Source organism: Symphalangus syndactylus, chromosome 9 (assembly GCF_028878055.3).
Source record: "Symphalangus syndactylus isolate Jambi chromosome 9, NHGRI_mSymSyn1-v2.1_pri, whole genome shotgun sequence".
NCBI lineage: Eukaryota > Metazoa > Chordata > Mammalia > Primates > Hylobatidae > Symphalangus > Symphalangus syndactylus.
Genome location: NC_072431.2, coordinates 102,018,375 through 102,028,732, shown reverse-complemented (window position 1 = coordinate 102,028,732; position 10,358 = coordinate 102,018,375). Strand labels below are relative to the sequence as shown.

The 10,358-nt window shown below is 44.8% G+C and overlaps 1 protein-coding gene across 3 annotated transcripts in view; it reads left to right on the top strand.

The window, feature by feature from the left end:
* Positions 1-3,084: 3,084 nt before the first annotated feature.
* The window catches only part of CREB5 (cAMP responsive element binding protein 5), a 424,247-nt gene continuing 416,973 nt past the window's right edge, over positions 3,085-10,358 (top strand). Inside the window, exon 1 of one of the 3 annotated variants that reach the window (XM_055293576.2) lies at positions 3,085-3,157. The gene's annotated coding sequence lies outside the window, so the exon portion shown is untranslated. The remainder of the gene's footprint in view (positions 3,158-10,358) is intronic. The other 2 variants (XM_063608985.1, XM_063608986.1) reach the window with 2 other exon arrangements.

The following is a 10,358-nucleotide window of genomic DNA, read 5'->3' as shown; positions in this document are numbered from 1 at the left end:
AGCTGCCTGGTCCTCTCCCTTCCACTGCTCACGATCCAGCAACTAAAGGGTTAACCCCTGGTCTCCCAGGGGTCTCATCTATTCTCATTGGTCACTGCAGGTGCCAGTCAGCTCTGCATAGGTCCAACCTCTCTGCCACCGCCAATGGTACCTCAGGGGCTGGCTGTGTCCAGCCTGTACTCCTGTTCTGTGGAGGGAAATGGGATGAGCGTCAGGAGAATCTTGGGTGGGTGGTACCCTAGCCAGTTTACCTTGGTTCTGGTGTAAGGGTCCCTGTCTCCACACGTCTGACAGGCCACAATGGATGGAGACCTGGTGGGTGAGAGGGCATTCCTAGTGGTGGTGCTGGCACCCCAGAGGGCAAATGCCCCAGGCCATGGCCACCGCCAGCGGAGGCACCCTTAGAGATGCTCTTGCATAGCTGCTCTCAGGAACTGCAGCCTCCATGAAACTCTGGCTCTGAGAAATCCTGGGAGAGACTGAGTGAGCATGAGGCAGAAATGTGAGTCCACAAACACAGGGGCTCTGCCGGCGCATTTGACAAATGAGAGGCTGCTTGGCCCAGATGACACATGCAGAAGGCAATGTGGGGCTGGGGGAATTATGGGATAAAGGTTCCCTTTTCATTTATTTAGTTAAGTTTGTAAAAAAAAAAAAAAAATCACCAAATGCCCACCGATCACAGCATTAGCCAAAATACCTTTATTAATAAAAAGAGAGTGAGTGCTTCCATAGTACTTGCCCTGTGCCAAACACAATTGTTTTTTTTCTTTTTTTTCTTTTTTCCTTTTTTTTGTTGAGACAGAGTTTCGCTCTTGTCACCCAGGTTGGAGTGCAATGATGCAATCTCAGCTCACTGCAACCTCCGCCTCCCAGATTCAAGCGATTCTCCTGCCTCAGCCTCTCAAGTAGCTGAGATTACAGGCACCCACCACCATACCCAGTTAATTTTTGTATTTTCAGTAGAGACGGGGAGTTCACCATGTTGGTCAGGCTGGTCTCGAACTCCTGACCTCAGGTGATCCACCCGCCTCGGCCTCCCAAAGTGCTGGGATTATAGGTGTGAACCGCCGTGCCTGGCCCCAAGCACAATTCTTAACTCAAGTAATAGAATTCTTAACTCGAGTCGCTGTAGTTATCATCGCCATCCTCATTCATAGTTGAGGAAACTGAGAACCAGGTGTCAAGTAGCAGAGCGAAAATTTGAATTCAGGCAGGCTGACACTAGAGTCTACACTCATAAATACCTCTTCTTTTCTTCAGTTTACATTTAGAAACGATTTATGTGTGTGTGTGTGAGATCTAGAATATGTAAAAATCCCAGTCTGTAATACGACAGCTAGAAACCTTTTGCATGAAATTGCAATGATTTTATTTCTACAATAAGTAGAAAACTCAGTGATGAACTCTGAATAAGGCTGTGAGGATCAAGCAGTCATCAGTCCCTGTGGTTTCAAGGAACACTAAAGGGCAAGGGGCCATTTAAACACTTAAAAACAGAAATAACATGCTAAGCTCTTCCATTTAGTATGTCAAAACCAGCTCAGAAGTATGTGACAACCCAGGCAATGTATTACAGTTTCTAGCCAGTCCAGTCATGATTCTCTGGCAAACTGCACCATCATGGTTGTGATGCATTGGGATGAGAGGTACAATATAAATGTCAGATGTTACATAAATGTCAGAAATGATTATTGTTTATTAACGGGGGCTAAACTGTTTCTAAGCAAAGCTCCAACTCCCAGCCAATGTGTTCTTAGCAGAGGTTCCAACCACCAATTACCCACAAGAAGGGAATGCTTACCCCTGGCTCTATGAAGGAGCCCAGTTGGGATCTGGGCTTGAAAACAGGGATTGAGGTGGGCCCAGTGCCACCCCTTGCTCATCAAGTGATCTCAGGCCAGCCCCCTAACCGTCTGGTGTCTGCCTTAGCTCACCTGTAGAATGGGGATAATTATAATACCTGTCCTACTTATGGTACCCTGGTTGTTGTGAGAAACAAGGGAATTCACGTGGCCACAAGTGCTTTGTAAGGTGTGAGGGGCTGCGAGGTTGGCACTGGTCGTCTAGAATCGGGCTGGATTTAGCCTATGCCTTCTCTTTGAATCCTACTCAAAGGGAGAACTTCTGAAAGGAAATTCAGCAGGGGGATGGTGACAGTGATGGTGACGGCCGGATGCTGGAAACGCCAGGCTCCTCTCGCCGCAGACCAGGCGCCCGGATCCTGCAGTCTGGCCCTGGCTCTGCCGCTTCCCAGCCCGTGAGCTTGGGCCAGTTACTGAAGAGGCTCTGGAAGTGAAGCCAACGGCCCTTTCGGCTCTGACGCCGTGTCTAAATCAGGCTCATCACTTGGCTCTAGCTGTGATTCACCTTTCGCCTTAGGAGCAACTCTCCCTACAGCTTCTCAGACGCATGAAGCAGGGGTCCCGCGAAGGGTGGGGCTGTGTATTTCATGAGAGTGTGCACCATAAGGAAGTTATTCTCCTGGAGGAGGTGAGATGGGGGGGCGGTGAAGAAGGGGTGACAAGTGAGTGCTCTGAGAAGCCAGGATGCAGGGAACACTGAAATGAGGTCATGACTGTCGCAAGCAAAAAGGAGCTGGACATCCTCCGGTGGGGGAGGGAGGAGCGTCCTGCATTTCTGTTTGCAAAGTCTCTTCCCACATCCTTCAGCATCCCCCTCCCCACCTCTCCCCTACCCCCATCCCTGCACCTTTCAAACCCCATCAGGCCCTCCCCGCAGAAGAGCCCACGCCCGCGCCTCCTCCATGGTCTTGTCTGAAACCATAAGGATTGTTTCCAAGCTGACTCACACCACTAATGTCAGGGAGCCGTGTCACACGGCGCTGGGCTCTGCAAGCTGTTGCTTGCGCAGTCGCCCCCGCCGCTGCCGCTCCCTGGCGGGTGCACCAGGGTCCGCGCGGGCGGGGAGGGGCCGGGGCGGGGCCGGGGCGGGGCCTGCCCCCTCGACGCGCCGGCCCCGCCCCTCGCTCCGTCCCTCCCCAGCGGACCGCAATGATTTAGAAGTTCAGGAATCCCACGTGACGTCACCGGGGGGGTGATGTAATGCACTCTAAATAGAATGTATTGTAATCTTTGCTCAGTCCAACGTGGTCCCTTCACCCGGGCTCCGCTCTTGCCTTCTCCACACTTGTTTGGTAAGTTCCTAAAAATACGGCTCGGCCACTTCTGGGGCTTTTGCATTTAGCCACTTTTGTTGCACTTGCTGCGGGAGCCATCTCGGGAGTGTACTTGTTTGCAGGGGTTGGTTCTCGGCAGCAGCCGCGAGGTTACTTGGTCCAGTGGGCAGGTCACAGGGCAAGGAGTAGGGAAGATGCGATGCATTTTTTTCTGGAGGGTGATCTGTGTTTGTAAACATTTTGGCGGACCAGAGGGAAGTCCGGCCCCGAATGCTGGTAGACTGTGGAATTCGGCTGTGTCCTGAGGCCACCCTAGGGACCCCGCGCCGCGTGAGTGCCGGAGCGCTCGGTGGCCGCCGCGCCGCGCGCCTGGAGGGATGCTAACGTGGAGCCGGCGCCGAGTCCGCTCGGCGTGCGTGCGTGTGTGGGAGCGCGCGAGTCCCCTGACGCGGGGACCAGTTATGAATCGGGGGTGTGTGTTTGCCTCCAGAGACCTGGCAAGGTGCGGAGCCCTCCAGAAGTGCGGTCAAGCGGCAGCGGAGACGGCGAGCCAGGAACCTCCCCCCGCGTCCCCAGCTTCCCAGCGTGGCGGCGGAACCCCCGGAGAAAGTTTGCAAACTTCCAGCGGGCGCGGCGAGGACGCCGGGTCACCTAGGGGGCGGGTGGGCGCGCGCGCAGGGGGCTCGCTCTCCCCGGTGCGGAGCTGCCGCTGCCACCTCTCCCACCGGGCTGCCGGCTGCAGCGGGTGGGAGCGCGCCCGGGGAGGGGAGGTCGCCCTCGGAGGGCGCTTGGCTTTCAGGCGCTCCGGGCTGGAGAGCGGCGAGGCTCCGTCCGCTCCAGTCCACTCCTCCGGCCGCCTCCTGCCTCCGCTGCTTTCTCGCTGGCATCGTTACCTCTTCCCGGCCGCTGCCCCAAATGACAGCTCCGGCTCGAGTCTTGGCGGCACCCAGGCAATTCCCAAGACCCGGCGGCGGAGTCTCCCCCTGCGGCAGATTCTCGGCAGAACCACTTGAACTTTTCACGAAGTTCTTAGAGGGGCAAGATGCGAAGGAAGGAACCAAGGAGATGTTTTCTCTCAGCAGCTGCATCCCTCTTCTTCTTTGACATAGATTTATTTTTAAGGGGCGTCTGGTAGATAAAGCGCTAGACCTTGTCCACTCTCTCATCCCCGTCCCCAACTTTCCCTGGACCGGTGCCGCCCCCATTTGATGCTTGTTCAAGGCCGGGGACTGGAGCGGGCTACTTGTATATTTCGTTGTCAGTCTGCAGAAGGTGTTTGATTTTTATTTTTCCCTCCTTCTCTGACATGTGTCAAGGAATAAAGACTGGATACAGGTCCATTACGTCATTCTGCAGGCCAGTAAGTGTTTGATTAACGGCTTGAGCTCCTCAAGGGTTCAGGAGCTTAGAATGCTGACAAAGCAACTCTGCTTTGCATCCCCCTACCCTCCCCACAACACACTCGTGCAATCGCCGGCTCCCTGGGCATCTTTATTGCCCTCTCTTCCCAACCCCTCCCTCTCCCTCTCCACCACTCCCCCGTCTACACGGCTATCACTCTAGCCCCGCCCCCGCCTTTTACAGCTTTCCCTGGGGCGAGCACGGTCCCTGGAGTGTGGGTAAAAGCTTCTGGGGTCTGAGGGGACCACTGTACCTGATCAGCGCGCAATCTGCCCTTTTGTATTATTTAAGAAAGGCACCAGCAAGCCTTCTCCTCTAGGGCGAAAATGCTTAGTCCTGATAGAAAAGGCAAATCAGGAAATGTTTCCAAGCGTTATGATAATACTCTGTCCTTGTGGTGGTGACTTAGGAAAGCAATACACCCACTGCAAACAAAGTATTTCACTTTACGTAGTGCCTGCCCTTTAGCAGAAGAAGGAAGACGAAGAAGCCAGGATGCTGACAAAATCAGGTTTAGCTGAAAGGATCAAGACTAAATGTTTCATTTCCAAAGTGAGGGAATGTGAGTCGTTGAACCTAAACTTCCATACAATAAATTGGTGCGTGCGTTAGTTACTAGCTCTTAACCCTAAGTTTCTATGTTGAAAGAGGAAGTTGAATACGTAAGTCATTGAATTGAGTCAGAACCTCCGTATCTGGCAGTTGAAATAAAGACCCTGTGTATGACTTGTTGCAAGGGATCAAAGTAAAAAGAACCCTGGGGGTGGGGGGAGCGGGGGAGGGAGGTGTGCAGCAGAAATTAAATAAAAAAAAGTATTAACAGAGTTTTGGATAGAGGGAGAGAGGGGATTGGAGTGGTCCCTGATTTGGAGTTGGTGAAAACTAAATAAAGAAAAATTTATATTGCAAATATGTGGGAATTTCTTGAAGAACACATGTTTTCTTATAATTAGATCTACTTTCTTCAAAGTGAAAGCCATGCTGTAGGGTAGGCATTTGTGAAACTCCTGTCTGGGGTCTAATTGACATCCTTTCCCAAGTTTGTGGTAGGATTTAGTATTTATTCACATCTAGAGATGAAATAGTGTAACCTCCACACAATATATGTGCATCGAAAATGTTGAACTTCTTGTTTGTGATGCATAGACTTAAAGGAAAAAAAATGGCCCAGTCATGGGCACTGGAAAGTGTGATTAATGATCAGTGATTTAGTGATCAGTGATTAGTGGTTTTATTCAAACTGTTACCTCTGACCAGAAGCACACATCAGAGGATTAACAGGCTCTTTAGATAAATGCTCATTAGTGGAAGGGGAAAAGCAAAGATAATAGGCATGCACCCAGGGACAACTTTCGAAGAAAATCATTCCCGTCTTCAGAATAATAAGCTCTATTAACAGAAAGCCCTTTTAATTTAAAACTTGCTTTTATCTTGTAAATCAAAGTTAGATGTAAAAGTTTGTAGTGCCATTATAACCTAAATTTTCCCATATCCACTAGATGTGGATTATCTCAGTAGCGATATTTTTTTTATTTAAATAAACAATTGGACCTTTAGAGCAGCTGAACCCTGACAAGTTCTTAACTCCCAGGGTTTGAAAGTGTCCCCCCTTCTAGCATGGAGATTGCAGCTTGCTAACTAGATGGCGCACTGTTATTTGGTGTTCTCCGCTGCGTAGCGCAGGAGTATAAACTGAGCATGTAGCTGCTTGCGAGGTGTTCTTCAACATTTACAACAAAGTTGATTCTGTGTAGAGTTGGAGGCTAGACAGTTCTACAAATTTTTAGTCACATTTTCCGTGTCAGTTAAATCTAGGGAGTTCAAGACTACTGGAAAAATTAGTCTCATTACTAAAAGAAACTTAAGAGAACGAGGGAGGTACCAGAGTCTAGGAGGTACCTCTGGGTTGCAGAAGTAATTGTAAAATACCAGACCTGTTCTTTTTACTAAAAGCTAGTTTCACAATCTTCTGGTCTGAAATACTGAGGCAAATACTCAAGACTTATTTTCTTCCTAATCTTGCTGGTGAAACAGAAGTTACTAGAAAGAAAGGAAGAAAAAACTTGATTTGGTGACTGCAGGAAGCAACACGTTGCTGCTTTTATTCTACAGATAATGGTAAGGATGATGTTTATTATGCACATTAAACAGAGAGAAAACTTTGCACTTAGTTAAATAGAACCAATGTTGTGTTTTCATAGATGGAATTCAGAAATGGAGTTTTTATTTTGCACAAAATTTTAATGTTGCTTTTGTCAGTTTCCTGGGACTTGTAGCATTTTATGTGGAAGGGTGTGTGTGTGTGTGTGTGTGTGTGTGTGTCTGTGTGTGAATAAGACTATTATTTCCCGGGTAAAATATGCTCAGGAGCATATGAACTGCAGTGGGGAAGCTATGGAGCATGTTAAGTAATGTGTCAAGCATGAATTCCCCTTTCCGTGAGGTTTCATGAATCACTTCAATAAGTATTTAATAAGAAAGTTCTTGAAAAAGAAACCTAAAAATTAAAAAAAAACAATAAAACAGTTGTCCGCATTCAAACCTAAATGTGTATGCCCCTGAAGGACGATTCTGTTGGTTGAATATCGGCTATTACTTTAGTTTTAAAACTTAAAAGAAGAAGAATAATAAAACTCACTTGTGTCTCCCCAGAAATGTTTCTCATTTTCCTTTGCTTATAGCATTTTATATAGACCTCTTATTTTTAAATACTTACTGATTATAGTGGTTTTTATTTTTCAACTTCACGCATAGTAAACGTATTTGAAAATATCTCCAAGCCCACTATTTTTAATGTAAATTGCTGGTGCCCATACATTGCCTGTCAATTAGCAGTCAGTCATGACCTTATATAGTTTATACCTGAGAAGATAGTTTATTAGAACATTTCAACAAAAAATTGGAAACCATGCCTTTATTTCTAGATCTCTGTTATGTCACAGTTTTTATTTGAATAGGCGGCTAAATGAATGGTGGTTTGTCAGAGAGACTTTTCCTGTATAGATTTTCAATTCTAGTAAGTTGAAGATTTTTGTTACAACGATTTGTGAGTTTCCCACACCTGCATGTTCAAAACCAATCATGGAGTTTCCATGATGGCAAGTTCCTAGACTCCCAATTTCTTACTATAATCTACTTTTTAGCAATGAGGTATCACAATCCTATAGTATTTTCTTGTCATTGTAGTTTACTTCTTACTAAGCTAAAAATTATTTTGTGGGTGCGTAATGTTCACTAGATCACTAAGATGTGAACTTTGTATTTGTAGTTTGTTTTCTTCTGGTTATGTTGTTGGATTAAAATTGGGATTTGAGTGGACTTATTATTTTTGTCATCTTTTCTTTCTTCTCCTTCTTCTTCTTCTAAGCAATTCCGTTAGTCACAAAATTAATGTGATCCTGGCTGGTGTTTCCCATCTATATGCTTCTTTTGATTTTTACAAATTGGATTTCTACAGCAATTTAAGGTCTTTTTTTAGAGGCAGCTTTCTTGGATGAAGATGGAACAGTGACCTCAGTCAATTCATTATCTTGTCCACTTTGACTACCAGCTGTATTATGGGAATCAACTAATGCTTAATTAGTGTTTAAAAATTTAAATCTATGACTATTTCTCTGAATTTCATTTAAGAAAATTATACAATTGAGATAAGGTAATAAACTAGGGGGCAATTGCCTTAAATATCTAAGTGTCAGGAAGAAGCACTTTCAGATATGCTAAACAGACATAAAGACACAGAAGACCCTTTTTGTGTTGCTATTTGTAAACTAAGTAAGCTGTCTATTTTGTGGCAATGCTTTAAATAGAAAGTCTGGCACTTTAAAAATGACATCATGTTTAATGTTTTCACTAAAGAATTATTACATTTCATAATTAGGAAAAATATGAGCAATTAGTGTTTTTTGAGTATCCATTAGTATTCCATTGTTGAGAATCACAAATCATAGATTTAACATAGGAATTTTTTTTATAAAAAGAGAGAAGCCTTTTAGAAATTTGCAGATAGTGATAACACTCTTCCAGAAACCCCACTAAAATTTTTGAAGCTCTTATTGAGGACTCTGGGACTTTCACAGTAAAAGATAAAGTTTAGGATAAATTCTTGAATATATAATATATTATACTCACATTTCAATATTTCTTTTTTCCAAGTTCACTGTATTGCCTGATCAGAATCAGTTTATCACTTTAAAAATATGTATTTCAGCTGCTTTCTTCTATTTCCTTAAGGTTACATTTCTGATCTTAACCCTAAAAAGATTTTAGGATTTCAATCCTTAACATGGATTGAAAACTACCAGGCTGGCGTTTGACTAGAACTGATTTTAGAGGGAGTTCCTTTAGGCCTAGAGATTCTGATAGTGAGATACAAAGGCTTGTGGCTTTATGCGGATGGTAGGGCTAGGGGACAGCCTTGGCTTGATAGATCAATTTTTCATTTTACAGAAGAGACCCCTGGCTCACCCAAGGCCCAGAGCTAGAGAGAGGCAAACCAGGCTGAGAAGCCCGGTCGCTGCCTCCAGGTCGGGTGCTCCTGCCATAAATGCCGTGTCAGGAATGGGGCACAACCCATGACTTTGTATCCTTTGCTCTTTTCAAGCCTTTTGATGACTAATCTTTCAAAGACAGATTTTTATCAGATCTTTGGAATGAATACCTTAATCATAAAAACTGTAGTTTCCATTTCATTTATTCTTATATAATATCTGCAATGTTATTTTTTCTAATAAGGGCCTCCTTAATTAATTTTAACTTAAATTCTCCTTTTTTCATCATTATTATGAGACATACCCTGTAGAACCACTCCATCCAGATTTCATTTGAGAGTAAAAACCAGGCAGGACTGAAAATGGTCTGAAAGACTGTCTCAAGAGCAAGGCAGTGACTTTCTCTACTTCCTGTCTTTTCTCTATCATCTATGAGGACGGGATCTGAAATATTATTTAAAGTTAAAATAAATAATCTTTTTTTTGTCAAATAGAGAAACAGGTGATGTTTTCACTCTAGAAGGTGTACTTTTGCCTAGGATCTGTCTGTGATACATTATCTTTCCAGATGGATATATATGAGTGTGTTTGGAGGTGATGAGAAGTGAACTGAGTCTGAAAGTATGTTCTTTGAGGTTTGACTGGCAAAACTTGACCAATCATAACTAAAAAAATTCATGCATGCAACACAGAGGGCTCTAGAGCACCACACATTTGATTTAAGATGATATTTAGGCTGTGCTGTATTTAAGATGGGGAATAACAATGTCTAAATAGAAATCCTGAATGCACCTACTGTATGTGTTATTTGGCCTCACCCACAGGTTTCCTCTCCAGCTGTTTATATGAGATTTTATATCAGAATTCAGGTCTCTTTTTATTCTTTTATTACACTGAGAAGCTCCTGTGTTGCAGGCATGATTTCTCAAATATAACACATTTCAGCCAGTTTTATGCAGTCCTCTCTCTGTCGGCTTCCCAAGGGGGAAAAATACTTGCAACAACAACAAAAAATATTTGTTTTTGTTTGAATTAGCTGACTATTAGAAGAAATACATGTAATTTCTATTTGCCAGATCTGGTAGGACCATTTCACTTTATCAAAACAAGATTTTCTCCTTTAAGTAAGTTGGCTTCTGACTGGCCAGGTATTAATTCATGCATCAGACAGTAGAAGGCATTGGGATAAAGTCCGTTTCCACCAAGGTATCTAGCTATGGTGTGGTGCACCATTTTGGAGGGTCTGGTTTGCCTCCCTGCAATGACAACATGGTGCAGAAAAACACTGACTCCTAGGAGGAGAAACAATATTATAGGCTTCAGCTTCTAAA